The 22,224-nt window shown below is 43.1% G+C and overlaps 1 long non-coding RNA gene across 1 annotated transcript in view; it reads left to right on the top strand.

The window, feature by feature from the left end:
* Window positions 1-1,863: 1,863 nt before the first annotated feature.
* Window positions 1,864-22,224, top strand: part of LOC147578726 (uncharacterized) — a 29,726-nt gene continuing 9,365 nt past the window's right edge. The window contains exon 1 of the long non-coding RNA XR_015254345.1: window positions 1,864-2,185. This is a non-coding gene — a long non-coding RNA (uncharacterized LOC147578726). The remainder of the gene's footprint in view (window positions 2,186-22,224) is intronic.

The following is a 22,224-nucleotide window of genomic DNA, read 5'->3' as shown; positions in this document are numbered from 1 at the left end:
TTTTTTGGTTGCAACTTCTTAATTGCCTTCGGCTTAAAATAAATTTTATGTTAAAGAGGTCTATTGGGGTGACATAGCTGGTTTCTTTCACCTGCTTCTGGGGGAACCTGAACTAGCACCGGGGCCATGGGTCTCCTACTCCCCCCAAAACCTCTTGCACTGTAAGCGGATCTTAGAATCAATCCAGAGCAGGTCACAGAAGTCCAGGGAGGGGGTCCTATAGACCATTTCTATGACTTCGACTTTTACTCTGAGCAAGGTAGGAGCCCTTGGAGGGTTTTAAACAAAGGGGTGGTAAAGACTCCCACCTTACAGGACCGTTCTAGCTCCAGGCAGAGATGTTAAGTAGGCAGCACACATTCAAAAAGGCTCAGCTGGGAGAGCCTGCTAGGTGATAGGCTTTGAGAATCCTCAGCTCTGAGATGGTACCTGAAGCTGTGAGGCCAGGTAAGATCTTGGAGAAATGAGCATAATTAGGAAAAGGATGAAGTCCAAGGATTGAACCCTGGGGCATGTTCTCATTTATGGGGAGGAACCAGCAAGAGACTGGGGAAAAGCACCTGGTGAGGTAGGAGGAAATCCAGGAAAAGGGTCAATTCCTACAAGCCAGGCACAAAACTTATGTAGGCTATGGCCAGGGACTGATTTTGTTCAACAGTGCCAGGAGTTTGAGTTAGAGTAAAAATTCAGCAACATGGGGCGCCTGCGTGGCTCAGTAGGTTGAATGTCTGACTCTTGATTTTGGCTCAGGTCATGATCCCAGGGTTATGGGATCGAGTGCTGCATGGAACTCTGTGCTGACAGCATGGAGTCTGCTTGAGATTCTCAGTCTCTCTCTCTGCCCCTCCCCAACTCATGCCCTCTCTCTCACTCACTCTCTGTCTCTTTCAAAAAAAAAAAAAAATCAGCAACACAGTTTGCTCCTGACCTTGAAAAGTGCAGTGCTGGTGAGTGGTGAGGTGGGAGCCTTCCTGCACTGGCTCAAGAGAGAAGGGAGGACAGGACTCAGAGAGAGTGAATAGAAACCTTTCTTTGGAGCATTTTGCTGTAAAGGCATGACGAGAAATGGAGCAGCAGTTGGAGGGGTGATGGGACAGAAAAAAGGCATTTTTAGAAGGGGAGAAACAGTTATGTTTTGATGCTGCTGGAAGAGACCCCTCAAGTAAAAGACCTGATGATGCTATAGGTGGAGGGTGGAATTGCTGGATTGAGTATTTAAGAAGGAATGGGCTTCACCGCGCAAGTAGGAGGTGTGACTTAGCCAAGGACATGATTATCGAATTATTGGTGGTAACTTTATAGGCAACGTAACAGAATATTACAAATGACAGCCCCATTGTAAACACTATAACAACATGTCAAAAAGAAACAAAAAGTACAGATCAGAGTACCTCCCTCTACAGATGACTCCGCTCTGTTGGGATGATTTTGCACATGCAAATTTATGTCACGGCTCATGTATTGCCTCCTTTTTTTAAAAAATGAAATTTATTGTCAAATTGGTTTCTATACAACACACAGTGCTCATCCCAACAGGTGCCCTCCTCAATGCCCATCACCCACTTTCCCCTCCCTCCCACCCCCCTCCATCAACCCTCAGTTTATTCTCAGTTTTTAAGAGTCTCGAGAGGGAGGGAGGCAAACCATAAGAGAGTATTGTATTGCCTCCTTAAGGAAGCCTTCCCAACCCCCACAGCCTATCAAATCACCCTGTCTTATTTTCCTCAGAGCCTTGCTCACCTGCTGAAAATAGCTTGTTAATCGATCGACTAGTCGATCAACCAATCAATTAATTCTTTGATCTCCTCCTCCTAGAACATGTGCTCTGCAAGGGTAATGACCTTGACTATTTAGTTTGCTGCTGTATTCCAAAACATAGTGGCTGGCCAATGGTATACAGGCAGACCAACTCTCCAGAAAAAAATTCCAAACACCCCAAAACAACAAAACCCTGATTTGTAGCATTTGCTGATTCCTGTGTGTAAACTTTCCTCACATGGCCACTTTCAAGCTACCGACATGACGTCAGTGAATGAAGAGCTGGAAAGACAGGACCAGGATGGGCTCTCATGAACCGGTTCAAGCTGGCTGCGTGATACTTGGCACAAGAGCCGTGCTCAGTAAATAATGCTTGAGTGAAAGAATAAATGAGTTATCATTAGCTTGAGCCATTATTCCATTAAAGGTAAGCCTCTCGATATTCCCAGAAGGTTTATACTTTTCCTGTTGTCTTTTAGTTCTTTGTCTCTGCTCTTTTTCTTCCCTAGGCATTCTGTATGTCTCCCTAACTGCCTTGCTGAAAACCTTCCATGATTCTGCTCATACCAAACTTTTACTGAGGGTTTAAGGCAGTGGAGGGTGAGGTCTGTCAGGTCCCAACCCTGGGAGCATCTTCCTATTTGTCTCTCTGCCCAGGGCTCCAGCTTGCAGGGTCAATGCCATATTCCTTCATTTTCCTCTCTATCAGCTGCTTCTGTAGAAACTAAGTGTTTGCCTCCAAGCCATCTCTTTTTGGTTCCACCAAACTTAAGCTTGGAGACCATCTTTCTGTAGCCCCAAATTCACTGATGTGTCCCTTCACCACAAAGGACATCTCTCTATTTGGCACCTTCCAGCATCTTCGAGCATTGTGTTGCAGCAAGAGAAACTCTGCAGTTCTTTTTTTATAATGGGTGGGGTTAAATTTGTCAGCAGGACTGCTCTCGCTCCTCCTCCCCCGTCCTCAACAACCTTACCCAACTCAGAAGGCAAAGATGACTTCAATGAGGGCATTTTCTTCTTCACTGTGAAAGTCTTTTCTTACAAGAAGAAACAGTCTAAATGGGGAGAGACACTCGTAAAAGCTGTCCCTGGGGAATCACACTGAACTGGTTCTACAGCCTTGACTGCACTGTCTGATGGTGTCTCTGGGGAGGGGCAGAGAGAGAGGGAGAGAGAGAATCCCAAGCAGTCTCCCCTCTCAGCATGGAGCCCAAAATGGGGCTTGATCTCACGACCACGAGATCATGACCTTGGCCAAAATTAAGAGTTGGATGCTTAACCAACCGAGCCACCCAGGCGCCCCCACACCAAGCACCCCCAAAGATGAATTTTTGATTCCTCGTCTCGAGTGAAAACTCACCTGAGCAGGGCTGTGAAATGGTCATTTCTCTGGTCCCACCAGGATTTCCCTTTGGTTGTGTCCCGGTTTAGCGAATTCTCTTCGTGGGTCCTATGCAGATACTGTCCTGCCCTGTTCTGCCCTGTGTAGCTGCTTCCTGATACTGGAGACTCTGTCACTCGTTGGCAGGAGCACTTGAGACTCAGTTTGAGGCTCAAAATGAAATCACACTGTTTTTCAACTGTGATGAAGAGTGTTTTGCTCCAAGGCTCTCTGCAAAATGACCTGTTGCCCATTATTTGTAAATTTGGGAATGATTCTTTTCTTTCCTTGTTGCATGGTTCTCTACCTCTCTTTAGCATTCTTTGCTAGCTGCTTTTGCATTTTCCCATTTTGTTCATTGTTCACCGGGGCTGCGGTGTGAAGGGATTTATAAGTGTGTTCCTTTCCTGTGATGAGTTTTCATTATACAACAATATTAAGGTCATTCAACTTCCTACATGACTCTTAAGCCTCTTCTCTAAGGTTAGCAGAATTTCTGTTTTATCACGTTATAGCAAGTTATTAAAACCCTCTGACAACTTTGTGAGCTGATTAAACATTCTTCAACTTTTCATTTCTACTCCAAACAACAATTAAAACAAAAATAGTGACAAAAAATAGTTACTATTTATTGAATACTTACCACAGGCCAAGAATTCTGCTCTTTCCATGTTTTTTTGTTTTAATTTAATTCTCAGAAAAACCCTAGACTTATTCGTATTTTAATATAAGGAAACAAACATAGAAAAGAATGTGCCCTAGGTCACTGAAAGTAAATGACAATTCTAGAAATCAAATCCAGGGCTGGCTGACTCCAAAGTCCTTGCTGGTAACCTTTCCACTAAATTTTGAGATCTGTCTCTTCTAAGGTCAGTTGGAACCAAATAGTTTTCTGGGCTGAAGCAACAATGACAAAACCACAGTCACCTTCGTAGTGATGAAATTAACTCAAGGGCTGCGGCCCTTGGGTGGCTTAGTTGGTTAAGCATCCAACTTCAGCTCAGGTCATGATCTCACAGTTCGTGAGTTCGAACCCCACATTGGGCTCTCTGCTGTCAGCTCAGGGCCTGCTTTGGATCCTCTGTCTCCCTCTCTCTCCTCCTCCCCCTGTGCTCTCTCTCTCTCTCTCTCTCAAAAATAAACAATAAAAAAAAAAAAGAAATTAACTCAAGGACTAAGCCCTGCTCAATGGATGGAGGACATCTACCTTTAGATCTTTTGTGCTATAACAACGTGTATTTCGTTGATCAGTGCCTATTGAGGTTGCTTCTTTAAAAATTACTTACAAGAAGGGCGCCTGGGTGGCTCAGTTGGCTGAGCGTCCAAATTCGGCTCAGGTCATGATCTTGCGGTCCGTGAGTTCGAGCCCTGTGTTGGGCTCTGTGCTGACAGATCAGAGCCTGGAGCCTGCTTTAGACTCTATGTCTCCCTCTCTCTCTGCTCCTCCCCCACTCATGCTCTATCTCTCTCTGTCTCTCAGAAATAAACCTTAACAAAAAATTAAGTTACTTACATGAAAGTCAAGAAATACCCAGCAATATGGAAGGTATTTGTTGTCCTCCATTAGGTGGCCCAAGATGACTAATGTTAGAGAAATGGACGTTGGATCCACCATGATGATGATGATAATGATGGTGGTGGTGGTGATTTTTTTGGTCTAGGTTTATTTCTTGACTCCATTACCAAAGTGTCAGATCTTGGATTTTCTTAGATGTTCTAGTTCCTCTGGAAGGTACAAAGAGCTATCTTTCCTGGTTACATTCAGTTTATAATTGAAAGATCTTTTTCTAAAATCAAACCATATTCCAGATGCATCTTCTTCTTTGGGAACTTGGTAGAAATACAAATTTTTGGCCCCACCCCTGCTCTCCTAGGAGCTCTCAACCACTGCCATGGCTTCAATAACTGCCAAATGTCTGTATCCCAGACCTGCTTTCTGAGTTCTCAACCCAGTATATCTACCTTCCCAAATGACATCTCTACTTGGATATATCACCAACACCTCAAACTCAGCATCTTCATAAACATTTATGTTTCACCTTAAATGTCATCTTCTCATTGGACTTTGTTTGTTTTGGACTGATAACTCCTGCACTTTATTACAATTCCTTGTTTAAACTGTGCCTCCTCTGCCACACCAGAGTTTGACGAAGGCAGGGATTGGATCTGTCTAGAGATGGCTCAGTTGTGAACACAGCAAATATTTGTTGAATGAATGAATGAATGAAGGTTCTTGTATACTCTATACCAGGGTTATGGACTGAATTGAAGGACATTGGTAGGACATTGAAGCCCTAGCCCCCAATATGACTGTGTTTGGAGACAGGGTGCAAAGGAGGCAATAAAGGTTAAATGAAGTCATAAAGGGGGGCCTAAATTTGATAGGGCTGGTGGCCTTTTAAGAATAGGAAGAGATACTAGAGATCTCCCTCTCTATCTCCACACCTGTACACACAAAAGGCCATATAAGGACACAGTGAGAAGGTGGCCATCTGTAATGCCAGGAAAAGAGCTCTCACCAGAAACCAAATTTGCTGGCACCTTGATCATGGACTTCCAGCTTCCGAGACTGTGAGAAAATAAATATCTGTTGTCTAAGCCACCTAGTTGATGGTATTTCGTTACGGCAGTCTGAGGAGTCTAACACACGAGGGATTGACAAACTATGGCCCATGTACCAAATCCAGCCCACTGCCTATTTTGAAAGTTTTATCGAAACACAGCCACATGATTCATTTTGTGTTGTCTGTAACTGCTTTTGTCCTACAGTGACTGAGTAGTTTCTGCAGAGAGCTTCCGGTCCTGTGAAGTCTGAAATATTTACCATCTAGTCCTTTATAGAACAGGTTTGCTCCAGGCCGACCCTAATGTGTCTCTACAAAGGCCAGGTGCAGACACTCTTCTGCATCTGGGATGCACACTGAGCCCTCTGTGATGCCAGCCTTGCCCAGTGGGACTTCACATGGTCCCACAGCTGGCATAAACATCCCTGAGACAAAGACAATGGTACAGGGGGAAAAGCCACCTATGGGCTTAGCTCAGAATTTATATAAACAAGCTTTGGCACTTGTATGAACAAAGGAGGAGGGAAATGCTCACAGCCAGAGGCCCCGGTTAATGTACACATTCTATTTCCTACATTGGCAAGAAAAATGAAGACATCACTCGTTATTCTTTCAGTGGAGTGCTGGTTATGCACCTTTGATTCAACTTTTATCCCCCCAGGTATTGTATAACTGTAAGAAGTAGAGGTTAACTGGCAGAGAGCCAATAATAACATAAATGATTCTTGCGGAAAGTTTTGTAAATGAGTCTTGGCCATTGTAATGCAAATGGCTTTCGTCTGGGACAGTGCAGTTGATTGCCCTCCAGTAGAAAAGATGGCCTCAGATACTTTCTCGCCCAGCAGGATAGTAACCAGTGTCACAGATATTAGTAAATTCTTTCCAGCATTCCTTCGACTTGACTGACATAAACCTCAGTTCTTTGAAATCTCCTCGGAACTAGTTTTCATATCTATTCATTAATTAATGAATTTAATAAAACCATTGGTACATGTTCGTTTTATATTTGCATGAAGTTGTTTCTGATATGTTGACAATTCTAACATAAGTACAACCGATTCACCCCTCCATGGATTCCTCTGAGGTTAGCTGTTCAGGAAAAGCCTCCAGCCATGCAGGTAAGGAAGGTGAGACCCAGTGGCACTTAGCAGGGGACAGGACAATGGAACACTGTGGTTCAAGTTAACCCTCTTCCACAAGGCCATAAGGAAAGAATACCGAAAACAAACATTTGGAAGAAGTGATGGCATTTGTCCAGTAAAACGTTTAGGATTTATAAAGCATTCTTAATATTTGTGCTGGGGAGAAGTGGGTTAAAGATTTCTTAGTCACTTGGGAGTTTAACTTGCAGGATTTGTGGCCTGAGATTTGTTTGCAGTTTAGGGAGGTTGCTTTCTTCTTCGTAAGGCAGGCAAAACAGGTAGCTCCGGATGCTGTTGCACCTGCTCTAGATACTTGCTTGTCCCTGGCAGATGGTCTACATGAATATTATTTCCTGGGTCCAGGGCTTCGATGCTGTCTTAGTCATGGCTGTCAGTCTGAGAAGACCCGCCCTGTTCTCTGCATGGGACCCCTCATGAATATACAAAGCGTTTGCTTCCTCCACTGGCTGCGTGTTTCACAGAGAGAGCTCCCACTGGTAAGGGGGGCCCTCATTACGTCGCCTCTGATGTGGAGCCACTTCCCCACCACACATCATCTCTAGGGCAGTGGTCAGATGCTGTGCATTAGGTCTTGCTAGAAAATACGTGAGACGTTGCGAGGATGAAGCCCCCCCACCCGTGATGGTGTCCACTTCATACAACTCGCTTCGAGTCTCCCCTCAGAAGACAGCTGTCTGGTGTGGTTATGCTCACCTTACTACTCCGCCCTTTCTTCTCTGTTCAAGCAACCATCGAGATTCTCCCTGCAGGAAGCACTCAGAGAATCTGTAGGGCAGGCCGGGGGGAGCTTGCCAGGGGGAGCAGCTAACAGGCTCTGTGCTTTGGTGGAGGCTGTCCAGATAGGTTTCTGGAAACCATCTCGCTGCCCTGAAACTTCAGATACCTCCTTGCTCACTGTGTGAGTCCTCCGAGGGCAGCTCACTTCAGAGCATTCCAACCTAGGTGGGAAATCCAGAGGCCAGGGATCTCTAAGCCCACTGAAGATTCCAAAAACCTAGAAAAATGGACAGCTTACAAAAGGGTGGGAAAGAGTCAAAGACACAGGGCCTCCCTCACAATTTGAACTAAGACTTCTGTTGAGGTCAGGAAAACCATCTCATGCACCATTTCCTTATATATTTCACTCTTATCCACAAAGACAGCGTGGACCTTCTAACCTTGATTTTGAGCTATTCGGTCAGAGGCTTGAGAAGAGAGTTCTATTTTTCCCTGATCGCCTACATCGTGAATACAGAGTAAAAAGTACAAGACCGTTAAGGGGACTGTGCAATGGCAAGGTTCGGCCACCAGAGGGAAGTGTAGACTTTCTAGAGACTCTGGAGAGAGGAAAAGGGAACCATAAGAATACCGCCGAGAGGTGGCATGCAAATTGAAAATTAAGTTTCCCCTGCCCAAAATTAGAATAACCCCCCCCCCCCCAGTGTAGACTCTCTTTCCTTTCATTCTTCTCTGTACCTCCTGATAAGAACAGTTGCCCCCGAAGTCTGGAGCGGGTTCCTGAACGACCCCTTGACATCAGGTCCCTGATTTGTGAGGTCTTGTGGGGTGGGAGGTTAGGGGGAGGGGAGGTGGCCAAGGGCAACAGCCGGTGGACCAACTAGGTCAAAAGAAAGAACTAGTATCTGTAACTTCCGATATCCCGCCCCACCACTTGAGTCTTCTGTGGGGCCTCGCTTCAGGAGTGGAACTGCTTGGTCACGTACTATTCTAGTATAATTTTTTGAGCCACTAAGATGTTTTCCACAACGGCCGTACCACTTTGCGTTTCTTTTTTTTTTTTTTAAATATATGAAATTTATTGTCAAATTGGTTTCCATACAACACCCAGTGCTCATCCCAACAGGTGCCCTCTTCAATACCCATCAGCCACCCTCCCTTCCCTCCCACCCCCCCATCAGCCCTCAGTTTCTTCTCAGTTTTTAAGAGTCTCTTATGCTTTGGCTCTCTCCCACTCTAACCTCTCTCTCTCTCTTTTTTTTTCCTTCCCCTCCCCCATGGGTTCCTGTTAAGTTTCTCAGGCTCCACATAAGAGTAAAAACATGGTTTCTGTCTTTCTCTGTATGGCTTATTTCACTTAGCATAACACTCTCCAGTTCCATCCACGTTGCTACAAAAGGCCAGATTTCATTCTTTCTCAGTGCCACGGAGTATTCCATTGTGTCTATAAACCACAATTTCTTTATCCATTCATCAGTTGATGGACATTTAGGCTCTTTCCATCATTTGGCTATTGTTGAGAGTGCTGCTCTAAACATTGGGGTACAAGTGCCCCTATGCATCAGCACTCCTGTATCCCTTGGGTAAATTCCTAGCAGTGCTACTGCTGGGTCATAGGGTAGGTCTATTTTTAATTTTTTGAGGAACCTCCACACTGTTTTCCAGAGCGGCTGCACCAGTTTGCATTCCCACCAAGAGTGCAAGAGGGTTCCCGTTTCTCCACATCCTCTCCAGCATCTATAGTCTCCTGATTTGTTTATTTTGGCCACTCTGACTGGCATGAGGTGATATCTGAGTGTGGTTTTGATTTGTATTTCCCTGATGAGGAGCGACGTTGAGCATCTTTTCATGTGCCTGTTGGCCATCGGAGGTCTTCTTTAGAGAAGTGTCGATTCATGTTTTCTGCCCATTTCTTCACTGGATTATTTGTTTTTCGGGTGTGGAGTTTGGTGAGCTCTTTATAGATTTTGGATATGAGCCCTTTGTCCGATATGTCATTTGCAAATATCTTTTCCCATTCCATTGGTTGCCTTTTAGTTTTGTTGGTTGTTTCCTTTGCTGTGCAGAAGCTTTTTATCATCATGAGGTCCCAATAGTTCCTTTTTGCTTTTATTTCCCTTGCCTTTGGGGATGTGTCAAGTAAGAAATTGCTGTGGCTGAGGTCAGAGAGGTCTTTTCCTGTTTTCTCCCCTAGGGTTTTGATGGTTTCCTGTCTCACATTCAGGTCCTTTATCCATTTTGAGTTTATTTTTGTGAATGGTGTGAGAAAGTGGTCTAGTTTCAACCTTCTGCATGTTGCTGTCCAGTTCTCCCAGCACCATTTGTTAAAAAGACTGTCTTTTTTCCATTGGATATTCTTTCCTGCTTTGTCAAAGATTAGTTGGCCATACTTTTGTGGGTCTAGTTCTGGGGTTTCTATTCTATTCCATTGGTCTATGTGTCTGTTTTTGTGCCAATACCATGCTGTCTTGATGATGACAGCTTTGTAGTAGAGGCTAAAGTCTGGGATTGTGATGCCTCCTGCTTTGGTCTTCTTCAAAATTACTTTGGCTATTCGGGGCCTTTTGTGGTTCCATATGAATTTTAGGATTGCTTGTTCTAGCTTTGAGAAGAATGCTGGTGCAATTTTGATTGGGATTGCATTGAATGTGTAGATAGCTTTGGGTACTATTGACATTTTGACAATATTTATTCTTCCAACCCATGAGCACGGAATGTTTCTCCATTTCTTTATATCTTCTTCAATTTCCTTCATAAGCTTTCTATAGTTTTCAGCATACAGATCTTTTACATCTTTGGTTAGATTTATTCCTAGGTATTTTATGCGTCTTGGTGCAATTGTGAATGGGATCAGTTTCTTTATTTGTCTTTCTGTTGCTTCATTATTAGTGTATAAGAATGCAACTGATTTCTGTATATTGATTTTGTATCCTGCAACTTTGCTGAATTCATGTATCAGTTTTAGCACACTTTTGGTGGAGTCTATCGGATTTTCCATGTATAATATCATGTCACCTGCAAAAAGTGAAAGCTTGACTTCATCTTTGCCAATTTTGATGCCTTTGATTTCCTTTTGTTGTCTGATTGCTGATGCTAGAACTTCCAACGCTCTGTTAAACAACAGTGGTGAGAGTGGACATCCCTGTTGTGTTCCTGATCTCAGGGAAAAAGCTCTCAGTTTTTCCCCATTGAGGATGATGTTAGCTGTGGGCTTTTCATAAATGGCTTTTATGATGTTTAAGTATGTTCCTTCTATCCTGACTTTCTTGAGGGTTTTTATTTATTTTTTTTTATTTTTTTTTTCAACGTTTATTTATTTTTGGGACAGAGAGAGACAGAGCATGAACGGGGGAGGGGCAGAGAGAGAGGGAGACACAGAATCGGAAACAGGCTCCAGGCTCCGAGCTATCAGCCCAGAGCCTGACGCGGGGCTCAAACTCACAGACTGCAAGATTGTGACCTGGCCGAAGTCGGACGCTTAACCGACTGCGCCACCAGGCGCCCCTTGAGGGTTTTTATTAAGAAAGGATGCTGAATTTTGTCAAATGCTTTTTCTGCATCAATTGACAGGATCATATGGTTCTTATCTTTTCTTTTATTAAAGTGATGTATCACGTTGATTGATTTGCAAATGTTGAACCAGCCCTGCATCCCAGGAATGAATCCCACTTGATCATGGTGAATAATTCTTTTTATATGCTGTTGAATTTGATTTGCTAGTATTTTATTGAGAATTTTTGCACCCATATTCATCAGGGATATTGGCCTGTAGTTCTCTTGTTTTACTGGGTCTCTGTCTGGTTTAGGAATCAAAGTAATAGTGGCTTCATAGAATGAGTCCGGAAGTTTTCTTTCCCTTTCTATTTTTTGGAACATCTTGAGAAGGATAGGTATTATCTCTGCTTTAAACGTCTGGTAGAACTCTCCTGGGAAGCCATCTGGTCCTGGACTCTTATTTGTTGGGAGATTTTTGATAACTGATTCAATTTCTTCTCTGGCTATGGGTCTGTTCAAGCTTTCTATTTCCTCCTGATCGAGTTTTGGAAGTGTGTGGGTGTTTAGGAATTTGTCCATTTCTTCCAGGTTGTCCAGTTTGTTGGCATATAGTTTTTCATAGTATTCCCTGATAATTGCTTGTATTTCTGAAGGATTGGTTGTAATAATTCCATTTTCATTCATAATTTTATATGTTTGGGTCATCTCCCTTTTCTTTTTGAGAAGCCTAGCTAGAGGTTTATCAATTTTGTTTATTTTTTTCAAAAAACCAACTCTTGGGGCGCCTGGGTGGCTCAGTCAGTTAAGCGTCCGACTTCAGCTCAGGTCATGATCTCATGATCCGTGAGTTTGAGCCCCGCATCAGGCTCTGTGCTGACAGCTCAGAGCCTGGAGCCTGCTTCAGATTCTGTGTCTCCCTCTCTCTCTGACCCTCCCCCATTCATGCTCTGTCTCTCTGTCTCAAAAATAAATAAACATTAAAAAAAATAAAATTAAAAAAAAAACAACTCTTGGTTTCATTGATCTGCTCTACAGTTTTTTTAGATTCTATATTGTTTATTTCTGCTCTAATCTTTATTATTTCTCTTCTTCTGCTGGGTTTAGGGTGTCTTTGCTGTTCTGCTTTTATTTCCTTTAGGTGTTCTGTTAGGTTTTGTATTTGGGATTTTTCTTGTTTCTTGAGATAGGCCTGGATTGCAATGTATTTCCTCTCAGGGCTGCCTTTGCTGCATCCCAAAACGTTTGGATTGTTGTATTTTCATTTTCGTTTGTTTCCATATATTTTTTAATTTCTTCTCTAATTGCCTGGTTGACCCATTCATTCTTTTTTTTTTTTTTTTAAATTTTTTTTTCAACATTTATTTATTTTTGGGACAGAGAGAGACACAGCATGAATGGGGGAGGGGCAGAGAGAGAGGGAGACACAGAATTGGAAACAGGCTCCAGGCTCTGAGCCATCAGCCCAGAGCCCGACGCGGGGCTCGAACCCACGGACCGCGAGATCGTGACCTGGCTGAAGTCGGACGCTTAACCGACTGTGCCACCCAGGCGCCCCAACCCATTCATTCTTTAGTAGGGTGTTCTTTAACCTCCATGCTTTTGGAGGTTTTCCAGACTTTTTCCTGTGGTTGATTTCAAGCTTCATAGCATTGTGGTCTGAAAGTATGCATGGTATGATCTCAATTCTTGTATACTTATGAAGGACTGTTTTGTGACCCAGTATGTGAATTATCTTGGAGAATGTTCTGTGTGCACTCGAGAAGAAAGTATATTCTGTTGCTTTGGGATAAAGAGTTCTAAATATATCTGTCAAGTCCATCGGATCCAATGTATCATTCAGGGCCCTTGTTTCTTTATTGACCGTGTGTCTAGATGATCTATCCATTGTTGTAAGTGGGGTGTTAAAGTCCCCTACAATTACCACATTCTTATCAATAAGGTTGCTTATGTTTGTGAGTAATTGTTTTATGTATTTGGGGGCTTCTGTATTCGGTACATAGACATTTATAATTGTTAGCTCTTCCTGATGGATAGACCCTGTAATTATTTTATAATGCCCTTCTTCATCTCTTGTTACAGCCTTTAATTTAAAGTCTAGTTTGTCTGATATAAGTATGGCTACTCCAGCTCTCTTTTGACTTCCAGTAGCATGATAAATAGTTCTCCATCCCCTCACTTTCAATCTGAAGGTGTCCTCAGGTCTAAAATGAGTCTCTTATAGACAGCAAATAGATGGGTCTTGTTTTTTTATCCATTCTGATACCCTCTGTCTTTTGGTTGGCACATTGAGTCCATTCACATTCAGTGTTATAGAAAGATATGAGTTTAGAGTCATTGTGATGTCCGTAGGTTTCATGCTTGTAGCGATGTCTCTGGTACTTTGTCTCACAGGATCCCCCTTAGGATCTCTTGTAGGGCTGGTTTAGTGGTGACGAATTCCTTCAGCTTTTGTTTGTTTGGGAAGACCTTTATCTCACCTTCTATTCTAAATGACGGATTTGCTGGATAAAGGATTCTCCGCTGCATATTTTTTCTGTTCATCACACCGAAGATTTCCTGCCATCCCTTTCTGGCCTGCCAAGTTTCAGTAGAGAGATCCGTCACGAGTCTTATTGGTCTCCCTTTATATGTTAGAGCACGTTTATCCCTAGCTGCTTTCAGAATTTTCTCTTTATCCTTGTATTTTGCCAGTTTCACTATGATATGTCGTGCAGATCAATTCAAGTTACGTCTGAAGGGAGTTCTCTGTGCCTCTTGGATTTCAATGCCTTTTTCCTTCCCCAGATGAGGGAAGTTCTCAGCTATGATTTCTTCAAGTACACCTTCAGCACCTTTCCCTCTCTCTTCCTCCTCTGGAATACCAATTATGTGTAGATTATTTCTCTTTAGTGCATCATTTAGTTCTCTAATTTTCCCCTCATACTCCTGGATTTTTTTATCTCTCTTTTTCTCAGCTTCCTCTCTTTCCATAATTTTATCTTCTAGTTCACCTATTCTCTCCTCTGCCTCTTCAATCCAAGCCGTGGTTGTCTCCATTTTATTTTGCAGCTCGTTTATAGCATTTTTTAGCTCCTCCTGGCTGTTCCTTAGTCCCTTGATCTCTGTAGCAAGAGATTCTCTGCTGTCCTCTATACTGTTTTCAAGCCAAGCGATTAATTTTATGACTATTATTCTAAATTCACTTTCTGTTATAGCATTTAAATCCTTTTTGATCAGTTCATTAGCTGTTGTTATTTCCTGGAAATTCTTTTGAGGGGAATTCTTCCGTTTGGTCATTTTGGATAGTCCCTGGAGTGGTGCGGACCTGCAGGGCATTTCCCCTGTGCTGTGGTGTATAACTGGAGTTGGTGGGCAGGGCCGCAGTCAGACCTGATGTCTGCCCCCAGCCCACCGCTGGGGCCACAGTCAGACTGGTGTGTGCCTTCTCTTCCCCTCTCCTAGGGGTGGGATTCACTGTGGGGTGGCGTGGCCCGTCTGGGCTACTTGCACACTGCCAGGCTTGTGGTGCTGGGGATCTGGCGTATTAGCTGGGGTGGATTGGCAAGGTGCACGGGGGCGGAAGGGGTAGGCTCAGCTCGCTTCTCCTTTGGAGATCCACTCCGGGAGGGGCCCTGCGGCACCTGGAGGGAGTCAGAACCGCCACTGCCAGAGGTGTGGCTCCGCAGAAGCACAGCGTTGGGTGTTTGCCGTGGTGCAGGCAAGTTCCCTGGCAGGAACCGGTTCCCTTTGGGATTTTGTCTGGGGGATGGGCGAGGGAGATGGCGCTGGCGAGCGCCTTTGTTCCCTACCAAGCTGCGCTCTGTCGTCCCGGGGCTCAACCACTCTCCCTCCCGTTGTCCTCCAGCCCTCCCGTTCTCCGACCAGAGCTGTTAGCTTATAACCTTCCAGATGTCAAGTCCCGCTTGCTGTCGGAACACACTCTGCCCGGCCCCTCCGCTTTTGCCAGCCAGACTCGGGGGCTCTGCCTGGCCGGGCGGGCCGCCCCTCTGCCCCGGCTCCCTCTGCCAGTCCGTGGAGCGCGCACCGCCTCGCCGCCCTTCCTACCCTCTTCCGTGGGCCTCTCATCTGCGCTTGGCTCCAGAGACTCCGTTCTGCTAGTCTTCTGGCGGTTTTCTGGGTTATTTAGGCAGGTGTGGGTGGAATCTAAGTGACCCGCAGGACGCGGTGAGCCCAGCGTCCTCCTACGCCACCATCTTCCTTCTACCTCTAAAATCCCACTTTACGTTTCTATCAACAAGTGAGGGTTCCATTTTCTCCGCATCCTCACCAATACTTGTAATTTTCTGTGTATGGCTCTTTAAAAAATTTTTTTAGTATAGCCATCCTAGTAGGTATGAAGTGACATCTCATTATGGTTTTGGTTTACATTTGCATAATTATTAATGATGTTGAGCATCTTTTCATGTGTTTGTCGATCATTTGCATATCTTCTCTGGAGAAATGTTTACTCATTTGCCTGTTTTGAGTTCTTTGTGCTTTGTTGTTGCTGTGAAGCTTTAGAAGTTCTTTATATACTTTGAATACTAATCCCTTACCAGATATGTGATTTGCAAGTGTTTTCCCTCCATTTTGCAGGTCGTCTCTTCATTTTCTTTTTTTTTTTATTCTTTAAAAGTATTCTTTTTTTTTTTTTTTAATTTTTTTTTTTTTTTTTTCAACGTTTATTTATTTTTGGGACAGAGAGAGACAGAGCATGAACGGGCGAGGGGCAGAAAGAGAGGGAGACACAGAATCGGAAACAGGCTCCAGGCTCTGAGCCATCAGCCCAGAGCCCGACGCGGGGCTCGAACTCACGGACCGCAAGATCGTGACCTGGCTGAAGTCGGACGCCCAACCGACTGCGCCACCCAGGCGCCCCTAAAAGTATTCTTTTTTAAATTAAAGTATACTTGACATACAATAGTAAATTAGTTTCAGGAGTGCAACATAGCAGTTTGACATCTTTATACATGATGAAATGCTCACCATGGTAAGAGTAGTTACTATCTGTCACTTTACAAAGTTATTATAATGTTATTGGCTATATTCTCTATGCTGTACTTTATATCTTCATGACTTATTTATTCTATAATGGGAAGTTTGTGTTTCTTAATTCCCTTCATCTGTTTTGCTCGTCCCCACCCTCACCTCCCTCTGGCAACCACCAGTTTATTTTCTGTATTTATGAGTCTGTTTTTGTTTTGTTTTGCTTGTTCATTTGTTTTGTTTCTTAGGTTCCACATATAAGTGAAATCATCTTATACTTGTCTTTCTCTGTCTGACTTATTTGAATCAATGTAATACCCTCCAGGTCCATCCATGTTGTTGCAAATGGCAAGATTTCCTTCTTTTTTGTGATAATTTTTTCTATTTATTTTGAGAGAGAGAGAGACAGGCAGACAGAAAGTGAGTGGCAGAGGAGCAGAGAGAGAGGGAGACACAGAATCCAAAGCAGATTCCAGGCTCTGAGCTGTCAGCATACAGCCTGACATGGGGCTTAAACCCATGAACCATGAGATCATGACCTGAGCCGAAGTCAGATGCTTAACGGACTGAGCCACCCAGGTGCCCCTTGATTTCCTTCTTTTTTATGGCTGAGTAATATACCATTGAATATATTCCATTGTATATACACCACATCTTCTTTATCCATTCATCTATTGGTGGGCACTTAGGTTGCTTCCATATCTTGGCTGTTGCAAATAAGGCCACAGTGACATAATGGTGCATATATCTTCTTGAACTAATGCTTTTGTTTTCTTCATGTGAATACCCAGAAGTGGAATTGCTGGATCATATGGTAGTTCTATTTTTAATTCTTTGAGGAACCTCTATATTCCAGAGTGGCTGCTCCAGTTTGCATTCCCACCAACAGTGCAAGAAGGCTCCTTTTTCTCCACAACCTTACCAACACTTGTTATTTCTTGTCTTTTGGATACTGACCATTCTAACAGGTGTGAGGTGATATCTTGTTGTGATTTTGATTTGCTTTTCCTTGATGATTAGTGATTTTGAGCATCTTTTCATGTGTCTACTGACCATCTATATGTTTTCTTTGGGAAAAGGTCTATTCAGGTCCTCTGCCCATTTTTAAATTGGATTTTTTTTTGGTGTTGAGTTGTATGAGCTCTTTATATATTTTGGACATTAACCTCTTAATGGATATATAATTTGCAAATACCTTCTCCCATTCAGCAGGTTGCCTTTTCATTTTATTGATGGTTTCCCTCACTGTGCTAAAGCTTTTTAGTTTGATGTAGTCCTGATTGTTTATTTTTGCTTTTGTTGCCCCTACCTGAGGCGACAAATCCAAAAAAATATATTGCTAAGGCTGATGTCCAAGAGTTTACTGCCTATGTTCTTTTTTAGGAGTTTTATGGTTTTAGGTCTTACATTTAGGTTGTTAATTCATTTTGGGTTTATTTTTGTATATGGTGTAAGAAAGTGGTCCAGTTTCATTCTTTTCCATGTAGCTATCCAGTTTTCCCAACACCATTTATTGAAGAGATTCCCTTTTCCCATTGTATATTCTTGCCTCTTTTGCCATAGGTTAACTGATCATATATGTGTGGGTTTGTTTCTGAGGTCTCTGTTCTGTTCCACTGATCTATGTGTCTCTTTTTGTGCCAGTACCATGCTGCTTTGGTTACTCTAGCTTTGTAGGATAGTTTGAAATCTGGCGGCGTGATTCTTCTAGTTTTCTTCTTTTTCAAGATTGCTTTAGCTATTTGGGGTCTTTTGCAGTTCCATATAAATTTTAATATTATTTGTTCTAGTTATGTGAAAAATGTTGTTGGTATTTTGATAAGGATTACAAGTGTCTGTAGATTGCATTGAGTAGTATGGACATTTTAACAATAATAATTCTTCCAATCCATGATCATAGCATATATTTCCATTTATTTGTATCATCTTCAATTTCTTTCTTCAGTGTTTTATAGTTTTCAGAGTATAGGTCTTTCACCTTGGTTAAATTTATTCCTAGTTATTTTATTCTTTTTTGATGTAATTTTAAATGGGATTGTTTTCTTATATTCTCCTTGTGTTTGTTATAGTATATAGAAACACAACAGATTTCTCTATATTCATTTTGTATCTGGCAACTTTACTGAATTCATTAGTGCTAATAGTTTTTGATGGGGTTATATATATATATATATATATAGCATGTCTTCTGCAAATAGTGACAGTTTTACTTCTTCTGTACCAATTTGAATGCATTTTATTTATTTTTCTTGTATTGTTGCTTTGGCTAGGGCTTCCAGTACTATGTTGGATAAAAGTGGTGAGAGTGACATCCTTGTCTTGGTCCTGATCTTAGAGGAAATGCTTTTAGTTTTTTACTGTTGAGTATGTTGTTAGCTGTGGGTTTGTATTTTCACTTTCTTGATAATTTACTTTCATGCACAAAAGTTCTTAATTTTGATGAAGTCCAATTTATCTATTTTTTCTATTCTTGCTCATGCTTTTGGTGTCATATCCATGAAATAATTGCCAAATCCAGTGTTATGAAGACGTTACCCAATTTTTTCTTCTAAGAGTTTTAATGTTGGGCCTTTGATCTATTTTGAGTTAATTTTTGTATGTGGGGTTTTTTTGCATGTGGATATACAGTTTTCCTGGCATATTTTGTTGAAAAGGCTATCTTTTCATTATTTTTTTTCAAAAATTTTTTAATGTTTTATTTTTTGAGAGACAGAGAGAGACAGAGCATTAATGGGGGAGGGGTTGAGAGAGAGGGGGAGACACAGAATCCAAAGCAGGCTCCAGGCTCTGAGCTGTCAGCTCAGAGCCCAATGCAGGGCTCAAACCCACAAACATGAGATCATGACCTGAGCCAAAGTCAAGTGCTCAACCAACTGAGCCGCCCAGGAACCCCTACCTTTTTGTTATTGAATGGTCATGGCACCCTTGTTGAAAATCAACTGACCCAGAGTGGGAGAGAGCCAAAGCATAAGAGACTCTTAAAAACTGAGAACAGGGGCGCCTGGGTGGCGCAGTCGGTTAAGCGTCTGACTTCAGCCAGGTCACGATCTCGTGGTCCGTGAGTTCGAGCCCCGCGTCAGGCTCTGGGCTGATGGCTCAGAGCCTGGAGCCTGTTTCCGATTCTGTGTCTCCCTCTCTCTCTGCCCCTCCCCCGTTCATGCTCTGTCTCTCTCTGTCCCAAAAATAAATAAATGTTGAAAAAAAAATTAAAAAAAAAAACAACTGAGAACAAACTGAGGGTTGATGGGGGGTGGGAGGGAGGGGAGGGTGGGTGATGGGTATTGAGGAGGGCACCTTTTGGGATGAGCACTGGGTGTTGTATGGAAACCAATTTGACAATAAATTTCATATATTGAAAAAAAAAAGAAAATCAACTGACCATATGTATGAGGGTTTATTTCTGGTCTCTCTAGTCTATTTTACTTGTCCGTATGTCTGTCCTTATGCCAGTGCCATACTGTTTCAATTACTGTAGCTTTGCATTGCTAGCTTCGAACTTCATTCTTTTTCAAGACTGTTTTAGCTATTCAAAGCTATGAAAAAGGCTTCTGGAATTTTTATAAGAATTGTGATAAATCTATAGACTGCTTTGGGTAGTGTTGACATCATAAAATGTTAAGTCTCCCAATCCATAAACATGGGATTTCTTTCCATTTATTTAAGTCTTCATTAATTTCTTTCAGCAGTGTTTTATAGTTTTCAGGAAGTCTTTCACTTCCTTAGAGTTATGTTTAAGTACTTACTTCTTTTAGATGATTTTGCTTCCTTAACTTTTTTTTTTTAACTGTTGAAGAATAACTCTCAGCTGTGGGTCAGCCTGAAGAAAAAGCTTAAGGTCTTTTCAGGTCTTCTCTGAGCCTGCATCTGTCCATGGGCAGATGTGCAGTGGCCTTCTAAACTCCCCTGTATATGGTTGCTTTTGAATGTCTGAATCTTAAATGTCTGGCTTCCCAAAGGGAAGTAAGGGAGAAAAAACCCAAACAAAAAACCAGATGCAGCTCCTTAAGTCCCCAAGAAGCCACCCCAACCAGTGGGGCTGCAATAATGGCTGCTTCTGTGCTGATACCTCAGCAATGAGAAGCTGTCATCAACAATCAGAACACAGAACCCTGATGTTTGGGGGACCAGTTCCTTATCGGCCACCCTGGCTGCAACAAGCCACCCTAGGAATGTGAGCACAGCTGCCTGCTACTGGGCTTGGGGCTCAGGGATAGGCTGCTGCTGTAGGCTGAAATATATAAGCTAAATACAAAGGCTACAGGCTGATATTGACCAAAGTTAGCCACACTTTCTTGGTCAAGCTTTCTCCTGGAAGCTGCAAACATTCAAATAGACTGCAAAGTTCCAAAGTAGTGACTTCAGACAGTTTCTGCTAAGACAGTTGTTGTCTGAGTGGAGAGACAGATTTCTGGCACTTCCTATTTTGCTATCTTTCCTGACATCCCCTCCCATTGTCAAGTCCCATAGGAAAATTGAGGAACCAGAATGAAATCTCCCCTCATTTTTAGGTTAGTCTCCCAAGGAAATTATAACCCCAAAGGTCCCTCTGGCTGATATCCTGGTTCTGTTCAGACTCAGCTGCAGAGGACTGGGTGCAGTCCAGATTCTCGCCGTTCTGGCTGCAGCAGCCTGTGCTCTTCGGGAAATGTGGTTCTTAGCACTACTAATCCAGGTGCATCAACCCGTGGTCTCTTACATGTCCTGCATTTCCTAATTCCAAGAGGCAAGAGGGTTACCAGAACTAAGAAGAATATTACAAGCCTGGTTCCAACCCACAAAAGAAAAAAAAACCCACAGAAGTTAATTTGTGGTCAAGCTAACAATGTGAGAATTCCCTGATCCCAGGACCCTTACAGCCACAGACTCTAGCAAAGACTTCCTCTTATCTGAGGTGTGGGGAATAGACAGGTCAAACTATAGAGGGAAGGAAAGTGTCGAGGGTCCATTGCAGAACTTAATTTTAACTGGGGATAGCTTCTACTTGAAGGCCAATTGTGGCACATAAGTTTCCCAGATCCTGGGGGAAATCTGCCTATTTGAACAACTTCCTTTTTCAGAAAGTGACATTTGCCCTCTTGCCAGTTTTGTAAATTTTCAGTGTTCAGCCCTGTTCCCAAGGCTTCTTGTGATTCCCTTTTCCCATGCAGAATCCACATTGGTTATTTAAAACCTCTTGATTTCTATTTGCCTTATGAGCCCTGTGTTCTGGTACACAATGATGAGTCAGTGTTTGACCTGTCCAGGGAAGCAGTTTCATTTATACAAGGCACATCTCCAAGCAGAGGCTATTGCTATGTATCTTCCTTGGTTTTTGTGGGGATTTGAGGGGATCTTATAATAATACCTTCTATATGCTACAGTTCAAAGCCACTTGAGAGAGAAGAAGTCAGGTAGTTGGAGATCATAACATCAGTTTATTATGAATCAAAACTAGGTTGGATGACATGGCTTAGATATGTCACAGCAATGAGTTTCCTCATACTGGGTTCCATGATTAGGGACCTCACGGTAGCCGGGCAGGGCCTACTCTCACAATGCCTACACCTGGGGCACCAGACTAGAGGCCTCCTCTATGCTCCCAGGCTGGCTCCAGAGAGACAGGCAGGAAGAGACCACACCTCATAGCCTGTGCTTTTCCTCCTTACCACTTACCGCTCAGAGGAAGGAAGAGGGTGCAGGGAAGGATGAGGAGTATCATGTTGACTGATGTCCCTCTCCTGGAAAGAGGAGGCATGGGGAGCTGGAAATGAATGTCCCCAGCCAAATTCCCCAGGCTACTTCCTACTCTGTGCTTCCAATGAGAATTGGAATTGGAGAATTCCTTCTTCATAAGAGGAAGCCTGGACCCTTTATTCTGTAGCTATAGTGGCCACTGCTCCTGCTGTTACCTCCCACCTTGAAATCTGCAGGCCCAGGGAGCCCCCTGCTCTAGATAATAAAGCCCTTGTCTCAGCTTGGACCCATCCCTAAATACAGAACCCTGAGCTGAAGCTGCTCTTGGCAAAGCCTACCAAGATGGTTACTTCAGTGGTCCAGTAAGGACCAACATAGCTGCTGGCCCATGCTTTACACCAGCCTCAAATCTTCCTCTGTTTCTGAATGTTCCAGGCTTTGAATAATCTGGGCTCTCCCTGTGGGGGCAGAAATGTGACAAGCCATGAAAAGGCCTCCCGTATGA

The sequence above is a fragment of the Puma concolor genome, chromosome C1 (genome assembly GCF_028749965.1).
Source record: "Puma concolor isolate L17-30 chromosome C1, mPumCon1.1.hap2, whole genome shotgun sequence".
NCBI lineage: Eukaryota > Metazoa > Chordata > Mammalia > Carnivora > Felidae > Puma > Puma concolor.
This window is presented reverse-complemented; position numbering and strand designations above follow the sequence as displayed.